This window comes from Mustela erminea, chromosome 2, assembly GCF_009829155.1.
Source record: "Mustela erminea isolate mMusErm1 chromosome 2, mMusErm1.Pri, whole genome shotgun sequence".
NCBI classification, from domain to species: domain Eukaryota; kingdom Metazoa; phylum Chordata; class Mammalia; order Carnivora; family Mustelidae; genus Mustela; species Mustela erminea.
The window spans coordinates 111,423,235-111,441,600 of NC_045615.1; the positions used below are offsets into that span (position 1 = coordinate 111,423,235).

Sequence of the window (18,366 nt, forward strand, 5' to 3'; positions counted from 1 at the left end):
TTTATCTTGCTTGAAGATTTACTCCTTACTCATTTCTGTTGTTTTCCCATGATCCAACTGTGTTATTTCTGGTCATTCTATCCAGATAATTTATAAATGTTCAATTTCTGCACAACTTTGTCATTTACCAAAAATTTAAAAACCACATTCTTACACAGCTGCTAGGGCTGGGATCCATATTTAGTTTGATAAACTTCTCCCTGTTTTTAGTTTTGTTTTGAGCTTTTTAGTTCATGAATTTTATTTCTGTATGCTGATAAGAAATGTAAAAATAGAATATTAATTAATTTCAGTTTTTTCTGTAATGTCAGGAATTTAAATATTAAAAATTGGTTTTTTTTTTAATTCCCCTGGCAGGGAAGCTAGTACATAGATGCTAAACAATTATATGTCAAATTGAGTTGAAAAGAACCAAAATATAAGTTTTTTGAGGAGAGTGATTTTTATCTTAATCCATATTCATTTTATCAAACTTGTCACTGGGGGAAAATTAAAAAAACCAAAACCAAAACCAAAAAACACCACTTTTGTTGTGTCTACACGACAACCCAAAATATTTTTGAAAGAAAAAAGAAAAAGCCTATATTACTGTTTGTCTCTAGAATGTCCCCAATGTTTAAATAAATACATTTCCTTGTTATATGGTTCCTGTACTGGAGCCACATATTCCTTGTGGTGGGAACTTACAGACAGACCTTGCTTACACATTTCTTGTAAAGTGGGTGGATTGTTATGAAAACACGGTGTTCAAGCATGCTGAGCTGCTTCCCCAGGTTGCACATACCCAAGAGGTGATCCTAGGTATCTTATCAAAATGAACCTGTATCTCTTTTTACCTTACGATAGTCCAAACACCCAACTCACCCATCAAGAACCAAAATGATTGAAGGTAAAGCATAATTCATAAAACATAATCATAGAAGATGATTGCCACAAAGAGACAGCATAGCATAGTTGTTAAGGGAATTGGCTCTAGAAGTAGAGGCTCTTCGTTCAAATCTCAGTGCTGCTGCTTTCTAGTAGAGCAAGCTTTCAGGTCATTTAGCCACTTTTCCTCATCTGCAAAAATGGGCTGACTTTAGTTGGTTGGTATAAAGCTTAAGTGAGTTAACCTGTTAAAAGTCCCTAGGACAGGGCCTTGCTCATACTAAGTGTTATATAAATATATATTAATAATTCCTGGCCTGTGAGATTTTTGTTTGTTTTGGATTTTTTTGGCCTAGTTCTTCTGCCTGAAATGTGCTTCTTCATCCCATTTCTTTACTTGGGATGACCTTTAGTTCCATTTCTGTTTTAACCTTGAAGACTTTGATGACAAGGCTACCTGGAGTCCCATCTCCCATGTTTGAGCTGTGCTTTAAGTCATAGTAACTCCTTGAGACTCTTTGTCTCATAACAGTCTGCTGAGTGCTGAACAATGAGTCAAGGCATACCATTGGGTATTGAGCCAGGGGTCAAGTCAAACACATGACATTTTCTAACTTAAAATCTTGTGTGCAGAGATGTTCTCTAAGTGGCTGGCTCCAACACAAGACAAAACTTGAAAAATGCCTTAAGAAAGGCTCAACTTAAGTACTACGGGTTGTAGGTGTGTGCTTAATTCTCTCCTATCCACTAAGTGTCTGGCAGGTTGTGGATGTTTCATGAATGCTATAGTTAAACCCAGTAATGTTACTTTGTATTAGAAAAAAAAAAAAGAACTTTGTTCAATAGCTTTGTTCATATTTCATGTGGACTTTGTCTAAGGCAGTGAAGAGCTAAAATAAGCATGAATCTAAAAGGATTGCAAAAGGCCCCAATGACCTAGGGTAGAGAGTAGAGCTATTGTCTGAATGTAGGAGTGGGACTCAGCTAAGATTGAGAGCATGTGTTGTCTACTTAGATCGTTCAAGTTGGCTTCCACAGAGCAGAGGAGATAGTATCCCCTTCAGTTTATGTTTACAGTCTATATTCATTCAACCTTCACCATCCAATACAACAGCCACTAACCACAGTGGCTAGCAACACTTGAAATGTGGCCATTTTGTATTAAGATGTCTTGTAAGTATAAAGGATACACTGGATTTTGAAGACTTAGTCTGAAAAAAGAAGACAAAATATTTCATTAACATTTTTTATATTGATGACATGTTAAAATGATAACATTGCAGATACATTGGGTAAATAGAACACCAAAATTGAATTTGCCTGTTTCTTTGTGTCTTTCTTTAGATGGCTAGTAGAAAATTTAAAATTGTCCATGTGGCTCACATTGTGTTTCTGTTTAACAGCGTTCATTTAGAGTGTGGTTTTGAAAGATCACATACACTTATTGAGTGCATGCAGTGTGCTGGGCCTTGTGCAAATTGCTCTGATTAAAAAAGAAGTGAGGTGAAAAAAAAAAAGAAATGAGATGAAAATCATAGTGTAGAGAGAGAAACAGCTGCATAAGCACCTGTCTTTAATGTAGAGTAGGAGTTTTGCAATTGGGTAGCATATTGTGTGGAAAAAGGATAATAGGTTTGGGTCATATCAGTCTGAATTTGAACTCTAATTCTACCTGCTGGCTGAATAAGTTCATTTACAATTGTGATTCTCAGTCTCCTAAATCTGTATAATGGAAATCATTATATCTAATTTATCTGTGGCTAGTATTTGCATAGCTCATATTAAGCATTTAATAAAACCAGAATTCATGTCATTCGATTGTATCATTAAAGTCTTATGGTGCTATAGGAGAATAGAAAATGAGAGGTCTCTAATGCCTTAATGGTAAGAAAGTGGGAGAGCTGAGGCTTAAAAAAAATACCTTTGACTAGAGTCACTAATTAGGGCCTCTAAGAATTTGCCAAGTGGAGAAAAGACGGCAAAAGTCATTAGGAGAATCCATATGCACCAGCCCAAGCAAAACACGTTTCTGGCTTGAGCTAGGGCAGTGGCAGCAGGGATGCACTCAAGAGATAGAGTCCATGGACTTGGTGGTAGGAATCACATTGTGTATGTCATTATGATTTTTACTGTTTCCTTTTCCCCAGTTGTCCATGCTTTTTTAAAGCTGATATATGCTTCTTAGTTGGTCCAGATTGAGGTTTTTTTTTTCCCCTTTTTTCCTCCCTCTCTCAAATGGTCTTTACGCTGTTATTTATATTCTGGAGATTATAGCACATGATAATTATTATGCTTCAGGTTACAGCTCAATGTAAAATACAGTGTGATTATTGTTCCTCTGTATTTTTTCCCTTAATGCCTAATAGTATATTTTTACTGGGCACCAATAATCATCTAATTGCTATGTAGTTATTGAAGTCAGATACAATGCTCTGTTAAAGATTACCCTAATTATGAGGCAAGGTTATTAGATCCTCTCTTTGCCTAGTTTTAGGCCTTTAGAATTTTCAAAAAGCAAAAGGTTGAATAGGCATTGAAATCTCAATACTCTTCCATTTGGTCCCCCCTCATTGGGCTGTTAGGGCAACCTTTGTACACAAACTGGCCGACCCTGGTCCCACTCACTGCTTTGATGAGACCAAGCAGTGCTAGAGCCTGTAATAATGCCCTGAGGCATGCTGGGAAAACCATTGTTACCTAAAATGAGGACTATCTGATAGGACAGTGCTTTTGTTTCTAGTTAGATTTTCAGTCATAAAAATATTTTTTATTCAAATGTACATCTATGAATTTCTTATTTCTTTTAAACAAATGTATTTAGATTTTTGCTAATGTTCCTGGCACTAGAAATGATAGCAGCAGTTTAACCTTCCATTTTTTTTAAGCGGAAATAAGAATGTAACTTCATCAGCGAAAAATGTAACTGTCCAGAAGAATAAATTTGAAAATAGGCAAAGAATCACAATACTGTTTCTGTGGATGAGATAAAAAGTGTAAAGTGTACCCTTTACCCATTCCTGTTCACTTGTGAGGGTATGATCACATGGAAGGTATGCATTGTCTAGTCACACATCACTCACAGCTGGAAGGAAAAGGAAATGTGTGGGCTCTCAGGTTAAAGATCCCAAGAGATCTTGATCAGCAAAGCAGTAATTTCAAACTAAGGTGTCATTTTAAGATGACTTTACTTGGTTCCAAAAAACTAGTCACACATTTGGAGAGAAGAGCCTTGGAGGCTATATGCAAAAGAAAGAGAAAGATGCAAATCCAAACCATATGGTGAGACTCTACTATTTTAAGGAATTGGTCAGTAAGGGAAGAGAAAAAGAGGGGCTGGTAGTTCAAGAGAAAGGTGTTCTGCCTTCGCCACCTTCCTCTGAAGCCTAGAGCTGTAGCTACAGGCTGAGGGAGAGAGCTGTTGCATAGTGTGAGATCTAAGATTCTAGAAAAAGAAGAGGCTCGAACCTCCCTGTTCTACTGGATGGAATGTGAGGCCAGTGGGAAATGAGAGAGCATGGGACTGAGACTACAGTTGGAAGGATTAGCCTGGGAGGACATGAAGAATATGCCTTCTTCCAAGACAAGAGGGGAGGAGGTAAGCCCGAGTAAACAGAACCATTTTAAAGTTTTGAGGATCATGTGGGGATAGGAGCAGAGGAGATGAAGGAATAATGAAGTTGGAACTCTTCGGCTTCCTTAGAAACAGTGGATGAAGTCATCAACCTAGTGGAAGAAGGTAGAATTTGGAGCTGGAGAACTATGAAAAATGGAATTGCTGCTCTGGTAAATATCAGCGCAGGACAAGGGGTAACTTGAGGTTTAAAGACATGAGGGCCCTGTGTGACCTTGTAAAATAAAAATCAAATCTTATCACTCTCCTGACTTAAATGGTACAGTGGGCTCCCATTGCTTGGAGGGATGAAGATCAAAACTCTTAACATGGTGCACAGTTCCTTCATCATCCTGCCCATCTTCCACTGCAGCCTCACCTTCTTCCACTCTTCACTGTGTTAAATGCCCTTTGTTTATTCCCAGGAGGCCACTCTGTGCTTTGTGCTCAGAGCTCTGCCCTGGGATGTGCTCTTCCCAGCTCCTAGATGTCATTAGTATCTGTATCCACTCATCCTTCAGAACCCAGAGGGAATCTGACGTTCTTAAGAAGGCTTCCCTAACTCCTCTGACTATACGTGCCCACAGCTCTCCTCTTTTTTTCCCTTAACGTATTTCCCCCCAATTGTGATTAAAGAAATCATTTTACAAATAAATCAAGGGAAGGCTGGTTTGACATTAGAATGAATTTATTTGACCTCAGTACTGGCAGTATAATTTGTAGGGCCCAGTGCAAAATGAAAATGCAGGCACCTTGTTCAAAAATTACTAAGAATTTCAACACAGTGACAGCAAAGCATTAAACCAAACATGGGGCTCTTCAGGCATAGGCCCCTGTGCAACTGCCAAAGTCATCCACCCATGAAGGCCTCCTGAGTGTTTCTCCTGCAGGGAACAGAGACTATGAACTCTGAATTTATTCATTCAGTGCAAGTTTGAGGGATGAGGGCAGTGTTGAATTGATGAACCACTATGTTTAGAATGGAATGGGCTCCACAAAGAAGTCAGAAAAGGGCTGATGGTCTGGCTTAGCAGGGAGCAGCAAAATGTCAGTGCAGTGGGATTTTGGAGCAATAGATGATATAATAGAATGTCCATGCACTATTTATTAATCTATAAAGTCAGCATTTGATTTTTTAGCTCCTACTTTCTATTGATGGAAGGAATGATTGAACTTTTCAGTCCCTCCCAAAGGAAGAAGGCCTTGAGAAATTTTAGAGAGGAGAAGGTATGGAGTCGGAGTGATTCATAGAACAGGTTCTAGGGCCAGATAGCCTATGTTTCAAGCTCCAGTTTATCAGTTTTAAGCTCTGTGACCTTGACAGTGACTAACTTCTCTGTGCTTTAGTTTTGGGGGAGGGTGTAAACTTGGGATGATGTTAATATCCCCTGTGGTAGTTTAAGGGACAAATGAGTGAATGAAGAGTGCCTGATTCATAGTAAGTTCTTACTGTGATTTCACCTAGTGCAGTCTTAAGTTTCCTCTTCTATGCTATTTCAGTTAGGTAGTTGAACTCAGTCATAGTACTACCATATACCATAAACAGCTAACCCTCACTGTTAGACTTAGATGGATGCTAAGATGTAAAACTTGTACGGGGATACATTTAAGCAACAGGAACATAATATACAAGCTAACTTATCCCTCTTATAGTGTAGTAGATGCCAAACACCTATCTAGAACACATTAGCATATTAGTATGTAATACATTTTAGTGAATTCCCGCATTTTATATTTGAATCTCCAGAGTCAAAGTGCCTTCTTTTGGGCACCTTAAGATGAGACCAAGTGGTAGTAATTCTGGACAATGAGCAGGATTTAATCAGCTTTGGTTCTGACTTCTGTTTTCGTAATTCATATGAAACTAAGTCAGTGTCTGTTGTTTACTGAGATATGCTATTTTTCTTAACTGTTAGGATGCTGTTTATTTTAGATTTCTCTGCTTTGGAGAATGTTCTGATCAATTCCTGAATCATTATCCCTGGTGTTTTCATTTTATGTAGGACCATCAATGAAGTCATCTTTGGATGAACCCTCTAGCCACTAGGGGGTTCCCAATCTGCATCTCCAGCCTAACTTTCTTTTGTGAGTTTCAGGTCTAAGTCTATAATTATCCACTTAACATTTTTACCTGGATATCTCCCAATACCTCAAACTCAATTTGTCCCAAGCCAAAATTATTATCTTTTCTGCAAACCCACATTCATCTCTTAAATAATTATCTGGATAACCCTTAAAAAAGTTTCCTTGGTGTTATAGAACCCTCCTTATTTATAATTCCTGAATCCATACTTATCTTTCTACTCCTTTTGCCATAGACCTAGTTCAGATGCTCATCATGTTTGTCTTCAAGCAGTGCGGTTGTCTGTGAACTACCTCTTACACTCTAGTTCTCCTTTCCTTGGAAAGAAATTGCTCACAGATTAATCAGAGCAATTTCTCTAAACTACAAATCTGACCATGCTTTTAGTTATCTCCCTGTTCATTAGATAAATTCCAAATGTTTTAGCATGAGATGTAAACACTTGCACAGTCTGTGCCTAACACCTCTTTCCACCCAGGTCCTGAGTGATGGTGGTCCTGCATGATGGTGGATGAAAGAAAGAGATGGAGGAGGGAAGTATTGGTAGAATAATATTCAGCTTTAGAAGGTCTCTCTGGCTGCTAAACTCAAAACCAATGAGTGGAAGGCAACGATGGTAACAGGAAGATCAGTTAGAAGGTTCTTGTAATCATCTAGGCCAGAGTTGACAATGGACTAGGATATTAGTCATTAATAAAACACTCAACACCTACTTTGTCCAGGCCTTTTACTAGAGATTGAAATATGCTAAGTTACTATCACTGTACATAAAAAGCAAATCCTTTCGTAGAGGAGAAAGATTCCAAAATATCTCTTTTAGGATTGACTCATGCTCTGTTAGCAGCAAGAAAAATGAGCTGAGACAGCTCAGAGAAGGGAAGGATCATCCATTGTAACTAGAACCAGTAGGCTTCACAGAGGTGACAATAATAGCAGGGTCATGGTCTATAAAAGTGACAAAAGTTCACAAGTGGTAGTGAGGTAAGAAGACTGTCCTCTGCTGTCCTCCTCTCTGGCAGGTGGTTGCAGGTGAGATCAGGTGCTCAGACCTTGGTTATGGACAGAACTGAAAATAAGGAGCAAAAGCAGGCAACCTTTGCTAGTTGTACTTCTTCCACAGTTGAGTTCTTTCAGCTTCAAGGAACATTTTTGTCTGCCTTCTGATCTTTTCTGTTTTCCTTACTTGACATAGGCATTGGCAAGAAGATGATTGCTAATGAAGTCGAACTGACTTCATAACCCCTGATGATTTGGCATGCTATTTTATGGCTGAGGTTTCCACTTTGATTGGATAAGACCCAAAACAAAGAGTTGACTGCTTCTGATGATTAAAAGCTCCCTTGACGATTTTTTAAAGGATTGTTCAAAGCTTTTAGTGAAACTGAGTAGGGAATTACACTTTGCTTCCCTAAAACTCCCCCTACAATTGCACATGGACACAGCAGACTTATTTCTTGCTGTACAACATGACCGAGAATTTTCTTTTCAGAGTAGTGGCCTTTTAGTAGGAGGTTAAAGTGATCCCTGTATATATAATTTATAAGACACTTTGAGCTTTTTGTATGGAAGCACATTGGAAAATTAAAATCATTATTACTTATATTGTTATTAGCTTTTTAAAAATTCCTGTTCTGTGAGACATTAGTTTCCAAGCTAAATATTTAGAACAGAACTTTTATCATAAAAATAAGAAGGAATAGATTAGACAATCATGAAAATTAGGAGTGAGTGGCAAAATCAGATAAAGATGAGTATTATATGATGTTTGCTTTCCCTTGAACAGTATTCTTTGAAAAATGCTGTGTAAACATTTTTTCTTAGGTTCCTATATGGAATGGATCTTGAGAATAAGGCCAATTTATTCACCCACACACACACACACACACACACACACACACACTACCTAAATCTTCAAATTATTTGAAACATCTGTTTTACTTCTGCCTCCATACATCTGACAAATAAATAACCAAATTACATAACGGGAATTGTAATGATTTTAAATAAATATACAAAAAATAAAATAATGAACTTTTGCCTCTCTGCCTCCCATCAAAGAGCTTGTCCTAGATATTGGTACCTTGTTGGACTTTAGACATTTAATATACCCAGGAGGTAGGGTTGGGAATGGAAGCATAATATAAAATTTGATTAATGTTTCAATCCTGTTAGTTTAAAAAAATCACAGGTTAAATCAATCTTTTTCCATTACTAATTCATATTAATTAAAATTTTCTAAGGTCTTTTAGGTATATACTTTTTATATACAAAGTAGGTAGGATTAGGCTTTGCTGCATACAACAGAAAGACACTAAATAACAGGGGCTTAAGTGGGAAAGAAATTTCTCTCTCAATTACAGTATGATTAAATGTCAGTAGGGCTACATCCCTAGCTGATTATTAGGGCTGCCTGGTTACCAGGACCCAAGGTTCCTTCTATCTTGTTGCTCTGCCAGTCAAAGCAGACTGTGTCTTGGTCCAAAATGGCCATCAGGGTTTCAGCCAATATATTAGCATTCCTGGCAACAGGAAGGAGGAAAGGAAGATGAAAGGTATACATCCTCCCTTTTATGGAAACTTTCTAGAACCCTACTTCCTCTTGATAGTCCACTGGCCAGAGATAAGTCACATAATGGACAGGCAGCTGAAAGGGAGCCTTAGAAATATTTTGTGACACTGTACCTGGCTGAAAACTTAATTTTCTGTTACTAAGGAAGATGGGAAGAATGGATATCAGAAGGTAGTTTACAGTGTCTGTCACAACACTTTCTTCTGCTTGATTTGAATAATTTTTTTCCTAAAGAGGGAGAATTTGGTTTGGTTTAAGTTTGGTTGATTTTTTTTTTTTTTTTTTTTTTTTTTTTTTTGTGTGTGTGTAGGCAATGTGGTGTGCTGCAGTGGAATGAATACTGGAGTACTAGATTCTAGTTCCAGCTTCCTATGATGTGTGGCGTCAGCATCTCACTCAAAACAAGGAGTTTGTATTATAGCCCCTCAAGGAAGTCCTTCCATTCTTTTTCCCTTATCTGGTTCCAAGTTTCCAAGGTTTTACAACAAAGGTAGGTAATGTATGTTTATATACACACATATATCATTACATGATACATAATTTTAAGATCTGTTTCTATAGAAATAAAAGATGTACATATATGACCACATTAACAGAGAGTGGCTTGATCAATATTTTTTCAATCTTCATGTTCCTTGCTCTTAGTAGAACTGAACCTCATGTGGGAGTTAAAATGATGACAGATTGAAGGATATCATTATTCTTCTCTTTCAAAATAGAAGTCAACCTTTCATCCCAAAGAATAGCCCTTTCTTTTTGGTGTATTTGGTTTGTTTCTGTTGCTGTTGCGTTTTCCCCATCATCATCAGCCAATGACCCTGGCAGAAGTGGATTTTGTGTCCTGAAATATATGATGATGTGACTGAGTCCATGGCATGTTGGGATGCTTGGGCACATTAACGCTGATCTTCTTGGGGAATAATAATATAGATAATTGCATTCTTTTTGTCGTCGTCTGTCTCCTACTCAGTTTTAGTTGACTGAGGTTTTTTGTCTTAGGGCAGCTGTCATGCAGCAACAGGTAAAACTCCTCCAGGGGGGGATAGCTTCGTGCTGGTTGGTGCTCCACAGTCTCCCTGAGACACTGTACACCTATCTCTTTCTAGTGTCCTAATGTGTTTTTGACAGATGGAATGATTCTGAAGGCCATCATGATTCTAAAGAGAACTAATGTTAAAAAAACCAACCAAAGCAACAATTGCAAAAGAAGATTACTTGCATTTTCTTCCTAACTCTTATATATATTTTTTTAAGTAGACTCCAGAGCCAGCATAAAGTCCAACGTGGGGCTTGATCTCACAACCCTGACATCAAGACCTAAGCTGAGAATAAAAGTTGGATGCCTAACCAGCTGAGCCAAGCAGACACCCCTTACTCCTATAATTTTTAATCCTTGGGGGGAACAACATTATATAATGCCATTACCCCTCTCAGACCTTAAGTGGAATAAAGTAAAGGTACAAACAAATAAACAAAATGAGTAAAACAGGGCACCTGGGTGGCTCAGTGGGTTAAGCCTCTACCTTAGGCTCAGCTCATGGTCTCAGGGTCCTGGGGTCGAGCTCCGCATCAGGCTCTCTGCTCAGCGGGGAGCCTGCTTCCCCCTCTCTTTCTGCCTGCCTTTCTGCCTACTTGTGATCTCTATCTCTGTCAAAAAAAAAAAAAAAAAAGAATAAAACTATCTTTCTGTGTTGTTGAAGCAAAAATATTATTGACCAGTAAGATGGTTTAGGTTGAACCCATGAAGCTGCTGTTTTTGTAGGTCAAAGGGTTTGAATACTGGCAATGGACAGTGATTCAACCTAATAGTGGTTTCTATTCTGGTTATGCAGTAGAAATCATTGACATTGCAACTAACACCATCTTAGCTGTATGCTTCCATTATAAAAGCATTTGGCTATTAGGTGATATTTTTTAAGTTCAAGGAAATAAGCATTTATTATTGGTATTAAAACAATGTAATTGAAAAAAAAAATCCAACCACAGCTCCGTTGTTCTCCCATAATTATTTTATTCTCCATTTTTTCTTTCCCAGCTCATATATTTTAACTGGTATTTGCCAGCATGAAAATCAAAAAGTTTAAATCTTACTTGCAAAAAGATTATGTAGATTAAAAAAAAAAAAGTCCAAATCAAAGAAAGCTTTTCTGGCCTTTGAATTTCTGAATCCATAAATGAACACACAGTACAATGGAGCAGAAACAAAGCCTTTGCCTAATGAAATCTGTGAGGAACTTTAGTGTGGAAAATGACACCCTCTGATAGCCTCCAGTACTCTCCAAAGGCAAAAATATACTTTTACAAATTATCTTAACGAGCTGAGGGACATATATTTCTATCAGGAATGATTTAGCACCTACGCAGTCAAGGCTGAACAATTTGGGAAGAAACAGGATTCCTTCCCCCCTCTTTGCTTGGAGTTGACCCCCTCCAGTGCCCTTGTCCATGGCTTAGAAGTCCCTGAGCAGTTCTTTACCGGGGCCAACTCCCTCCAGACTTCAGGAATATAAGGGGTAGAGTACAAAAAGTGACAGGCAGGGCCAGGATAGAGTAATTGTAGGGCTCATTGTGACCTGTTATCTCTCGACACTCCAGGGAACGTGGCTGTGTCTGCTTTGGAGGGTCCTGATTTCTTTTGGCTGTTTAGAAGTACTAAAACCACCAGCTACCTACTTGCTGGCTCTAGAGGGCTGAAACCTGAGAAGGTAAATGCTATGTGCCCTAGCCCTAGGTAGCCAACACCTGACTTGCCTGGTTACTAAGGAACCATTTGCCTAGCTGGTTACTAAGACAGGGAGGAGGAGAGAGAGGAAGAAAACCCAGCACAGGATGTAGGCCCCTCCCCCTTCCCTCTGGTTTCATTATGTTTTCAAATTTTAGACTCTGACCTGAGAAAAAGAAGCAATTCCCTAAAATCTAGGAATCCTCCGGATGTAAATAAAAGGTCCTGAATGACATTTTAGTTTTTTTCCTGAATTGATATGCAAATTCCTAATTTACTTAAAACACACTGTTATGCATTATAATAAAGTCTAATACATGCTTCCATGTAATTATGTGTAATAACCAGTGATCAGTGGGAGGAGGGAAGGAGAGAAGGGAATTGTGTTTCCAGCTGGCCCTCCACACCTGCAAATAACAGACAACTCCTTTCAGTGTAGAGGAAACAAGATAATGACAGTATGATATTAAATACAAACATTAATTCTTGGGAACAAAACATAAGGAAGTGGTCTGTCAATTAAGATGTGTGAAAGTGAGCAACTTAAATTACATTTCTCACCATCTTAAAGAAAAATAAGGACCAAGCAGAATGAAAACCTCAATTTGCTATTTACTGTAATAATGCTAATGCCATTAGTTTTATTTTCTTTTTTAAAGAAAGATTTATCTGGGCCACTAAAATCCTACATTGGGACACACTCTTCAGGCTCATTTGGTTTAAGAACCAAGTTGTAATAGGCACCTCGGTGACTCAGTTGGTCAGGCAACTGGCTCTTGATTTTGGCTTAGGTCGTGATCTCAGGGTCGTGAGATCAAGTCCCATGTTAGGGCTCCCTGCTGATCAGGAAGTCTGATTGAGATTCTCTCCCTTTCTCCCTCTCCCACTTTCCCCCCATTTCTCAATTAAATAAATCTTAAAAAAATACTCAAGTTATAACATTCAGTTCCTCTCTCTGAAAGGACAATTCAGATCTTAGAAAATTTCAGGAGCCCAGCGGGGCTTTAAGCTGTGAGGAAACAAAACACTATTAGAAAATACTTTGTTGGGCGCCTGGGTGGCTCAGTGGGTTAAGCCATTGCCTTCGGCTCGGGTCATGATCTCAGGGTCCTGGGATCGAGTCCCGCATCGGGCTCTCTGCTCAGCGGGGAGCCTGCTTCCCTCTCTCTCTCTCTCTCTCTGCCTGCCTCTCTGCCTACTTGTGATCTCTCTCTGTCACATAAATAAATAAAATCTTTAAAAAGAAAAAAGAAAAAAAAAAAGAAAACGCTTTGTTAACAGGAAAGTGTAATCCTAATGCAGGGGACTGTTATCATCCTGATTGCTGTCAATGTGAATTTTGTTATATGAGAGGAATGTTCCTGTAAAGTCATCTGCAGAAAGATTTTCTTGATGTTTGAACATACATTTCCATGTGTGAGGCAGTTTAATGTAGTGATTGGGATCTTTGCAGTCTTTCTGATCTGTTTTTCCTTCCTAGATCCATTAATTATGAACTGTGTGATCTTTGGCATGTTACTTAATCTTCTCTAAGCCTCAGTTTTCTCATATGTAAAATGGGAATAAAAATAACTATAACAACTTGATAGCATTTTGATGAGAATCTAGTGAAATGACATTCCCAGGGTCTGCAGATGGTGCTTATATATAAATAATATATTTGTAAATAAAGAAATTATTTTATAAGAGCAACCATTTATATCAGAATATAAGTTCTCCAAACTGGCTCATATGCATCAAAAAATGGTGGATTATAAAACAACAGAATCTGTGGGTCTCAAAAGTTTGTGGTGTGTGTTTTTACATGAATTGTGGTATAGAGTAGCTAAGAATGGATGCCCACATAGGACTGGAGAGGAGACAGGTATTCAGGGGTTCAATTCCAGCTTTTCCATGTACTTTCTATGATCTAGGGCAAGTTGGTTAACTTTTTCTTGGTTACTCAGAGAAGACTGTCCCTTTGGAATATGTATCTGATATATTCTAGATGTATCAGATGCATAAACTACCTTTTTTGTTGACTTATGTGGAAATGAAAACACTTCTACCTTCTAGTTCCTGGGATAATAAATGGACATTTCCTTGGTTTTTGTCCCTTCTTTGTCCTGCAGAGAGAGAGAGAGAGAGAGAGAGAGAAGCAGGACTTTTTGTGTCTCTATCCAGGAAGCCATCAAACTTCATTTGGGAAGAAATGTGAGCCTTTTGGTATTGCAGAGTCTGTAAGAGAGGAGGTGGAAGCATGAATGGGCAACAAGAAGGTGGGAAAGTGAAGGGAAAAACTGAGAATTAGAAACTTGAGCTTGGTAGAGCCGAGTCTCACAAAATGCTGAAGCTAGTAAACCAGGGATAGGGTTACTAGGGAGTGTGTTGTTAGAAGTTCCAGAAGCAGCTGGAATTTTGAGTGCATTCCAGCAACATAACTCAAGGACAGGTCACTTCGGGTCACCTCAGGAGAAAGATCCTTGCTTTGGTTTAGGGACTTTACTATAAATGCCTTGCTGTCTGTGTAAATTTAATCTGTTCTCTGGTTGGGCTTCAAGTTCTATCCCACAAGCCTTTTATGACTGAATAAGGAAACATCTCAGCACCGAGAATACTGGACAGCTCCAGGACAGGAGGATTAGCTGTGGCAAAATCAGCCTCCTAGGCTTCTCTAGAATTGCTAAATACAATTTAAAACAAGTCTTGAAAGGATCAAAGAATTTCATTGTAACTTGACTGTGTCTCAAAAGAACTCTCAAGACTTAAAAAAAAAAAAAGATAATAGCGTGTCCATCACCCAAAAATGCAAAATTAACAAAGTCTGGCATCCAGTAAAAAAATCACATGGCATGTAAAGGAGTAAGAAATACAAACCATAATGAATAAAATAATTAATAAACTAAAACTGAGCCCTAAATTATATGAGTCATGATATTAGTATGTAAGGACATTAAAACAGTTATAACTATGTCCTTATGTTCAAGAAGGTAGAAAAAATCCTGGACAAGTTAAGGAGCAACATAGAAGATATGAAAAAGACACAAATAAAATTTCTAGACATGACAGGTGATTTCTGAGGTGAAAAATACACTGGATGTAATTGACAGAAGATTAGAAACTATAGAATAAATGTTTAGTGAGCTTTAAAGCCATAGAAACTGTTTATAATGAAACACTGAGGGGAAAAAGGCTGGAAAAAAATTAACAGAGAATTGGTTAGCTGAGGGAAAATTTCAAGTAGCCTAATACATATAAACTTGAGTCCCCAAAGGAGAGGAAAGAGAAAAAAAAGGAGAAACTAAAAGAACGTTTTTAAAACCTAAAATATTTCTAAATATGATGAAAAATATAAACTCATAGATCTAAGAATCTTAATGAACATCAGATGATATCATACCAATGCACATTATAATCATGTTGCTTAAAATCAGTGACAAAGAGAAAACCTTAAAGCAACATATGGGGAAAAAGAGACACATGTTATGCAAAAGATAGCAGATTTTGCATCAGAAACATTATAGGTATGAAGGCAGCGGAACCAATCTTTTAAGTACTGGAAGAAAAAACTATTAACCTAGAGTTCTTACCCTCTGAAAGTACCTCTTAAAAAAGAAAGGGGGCACCTGGGTGACTCAGTGGCTGTCCTTTATTATAAGAAGTAGTTTTTTTTTTTTTTAAAAGATTTTATTTATTTATTTGAGAAAGAGAGTATAAGTGAACACAAGGGGGGCAGAGGCAGAGGGAGAGGGAAAAGTAGACTCCCTGCTGATCAGGGAGCCCGATGTGGGGCTTAATCCCAGGACCTGGAGATCGTGATCTATGCTGAAGGCAGATACTTAACCAACTGATCCACCCAGGTGCCTCTGTTATAAGAAGTAGTTAAGAAAGTCTTTTAGGCAGAAGGAAAAGTAATATCAATGGAAATCTGGATCTATAAAATGTAATGAAGAACAATAGAAATGGTAAATATGTGAACAAATATAAAATATTTTCTGCTTGTATTTTAAATTACTCTGAAAGATAATTGACCATTTGAACTAAAGTCATTACAATGTGTCATGGGGCTTACAACAAATGGAAAAGAAAATGTGTGATACATTGATAAAATTAGAAAAAACAGAAGGAGAAATGGAAGTGTAGTATTGTAGGGTTCTAATACTATATGTGAAGTAACAATATTATTTGGAAGGCATATTTTGCTAAGTTAAATTTGTATTATAAAAATATCAAAGTACTACAAAAAAACCTTACTCATATGCCAACAAGAAGAAAAATGGAATTGTAAAAATATGCAATCAGTAGGATACAGAGAAAGAGAAAAGAACAAAGAGTAGATGGGACAAATAAAAAACAGATATCAAGATTGTAGATTTAAATACAATAATATCAATAATCACATTAAATTTAAATGAACTAGACACCCCAAATAAAGGAGAAAGTTTTGAGATTGGGTAAAAGGTGAGAGCCCACTAAGTACTGCCTACAACATATACAACATAAATATAGATACAAATAGGTTAAATGAATAAAGATAGAAACCAGGGACATATACCCTGCTAGACTAATCAAAAGAAAGCTGGAGTGTTTATATTAATGCTTGATTAAGTAGATTTCAAAGCAAATAGAATGACCAGAGATAAGTTTAGTTTAATAAACATAAAAAGATCAGTTCATCAGGACATAACGATGCTAAACATAGTGCATCTATTGACAGATCTAGGGAATGCACGAAGCAACAACTGATAGAACTGCAAGAAGAGATAACCAAATTCACAAATATAGTGAAGATTTCAATACCCTTCTCTTACTAATTGATAGGAAGCATGTAGAAGACTTTATCAGCAAGATTAACAACTTGATCACATTGGCGATTATAAAATATTATACCCAGCAAAAACAGACTATGCATTCTTTTCACATATACATGGACTATTTACCGTGCTAGAATAATATTATGGGTGGTAAACGAAGTCTGAATAAATTTTAAAATGTCCAATGTCATATGAGGTATATTCTCTGACTGCATGGAATTTAAAAATCAATAACAAAAAATCTGGAAAATCATCAAATATTTCAAAACCAAATAACACACTTTTAAATAACTCATAAGCAGAATTAAAAGTATTTTATATTGAATGGAAATAAGCACAAACATTTCAAAATTTAGATGAAATGCAGATAAAGCAAGGCTTATAGGGTAATTTCTATCACTAAACACCTATATGAGAAAAAAAAGTCTCAAATCAATGACCCATACTTCCACATTATGATACTACAATATAAAGAGTTAATTAAACCCAAAATAAGTAGAAAGAAAAAAAAAGGCAGAAGCATAAATAAATTAATTTATGAGAATAACCAATGAAATTGAAAGGTTTTTCTTTGAAATGATCAGTAAGATTGATAAAGTCTAGCTAAAGTGGTCAAGAGAAAAAGAAGGTATAAGTCGCTAATATCAACAATGAGAGTGGGGACATTACTACAGATACTATGGATATTAAAGGGATAATTAGGGACTATTGTTAACTATCTCAGAAAATCTGATAAATGAATGATCAGATTCCTTGAAAGATACAAACTGTCAAAACTCACACAAGAATTTGATAATCCAAATATCTCTGTATCTAGTAAACAGTTTGTATTTGTTGTTAAACCTTTCTCAGGAAAAAAAAAAAAAACTCAAGCCCCAATGGCTTCCTGAGTATATATAACTAAACATTTGATTAAGAAATGATATAAAATCTACATAAAGTATTCCAAAAAAATTAAAAGTAGGGAATACTTCCTAAACCATTTTACGAGACCATCATTACCGTGATACCAAAACCTGGCAGTAAATATTACAAGAAAAGAAAACTAATAACTCTCATGAACAGAGACACATACAATAATTATTAACAAAACTTCAATGAAGCGAATCCTTCAATAAATAGAAAGGGTAGAAAATAATGACCAAGTTTGGTTTATCCTTGGAATATAGTGCTGGTTCTGTATTCAAAAATCAATCAGTGTAATTTACATCCATAGATAAAGAACAACCATCACCAAAAAACCCCATAGAATCATTAAGGAAATGCAAAAAAAAAAATCATTTAATACATTCTTCAGTTTGCTTTCAGCAAACTAGCAATAGAAGGAACTTTCTTAACCTGACTTAGGACATCTGCAAAAAGCTTGCAGATAATAATGTACATAGTGTTGAAAGACTGAAGGCTTTTCCTCTGTGATCAAGAACAAACAAGGATATGTACTCTCACTGCTCCTATTCCACCTGCTACTGAGAGTTTTAGTGTAAAAAGGCAAGAGAAAGAAACATGAAACCTAGAGATTGGATAGGAAGAGTGAGACAGTCTCTTTTTGCAGATGACATGATCATCTACATAGAAAACCCCAATGAGATCTAATAAATGAGTTTAGCAAGATCACAAGCTAGAAAGTCAATATACAAAGCCAGCTGCATTTCTGTACACCAGTGATGGGTAATTGGAAAAAGAAATTTAAAGTTTAGTTTCACTTAACTATGTAGTACCCCA

General features: G+C 36.9%; 1 long non-coding RNA gene across 1 annotated transcript in view; it reads right to left on the minus strand.

Moving 5' to 3' along the window:
* Positions 1-1,793: 1,793 nt before the first annotated feature.
* The window catches only part of LOC116584925, a 39,587-nt gene continuing 23,014 nt past the window's right edge, over positions 1,794-18,366 (minus strand). The window contains exon 3 of the long non-coding RNA XR_004283380.1: positions 1,794-2,078. This is a non-coding gene — a long non-coding RNA (uncharacterized LOC116584925). The remainder of the gene's footprint in view (positions 2,079-18,366) is intronic.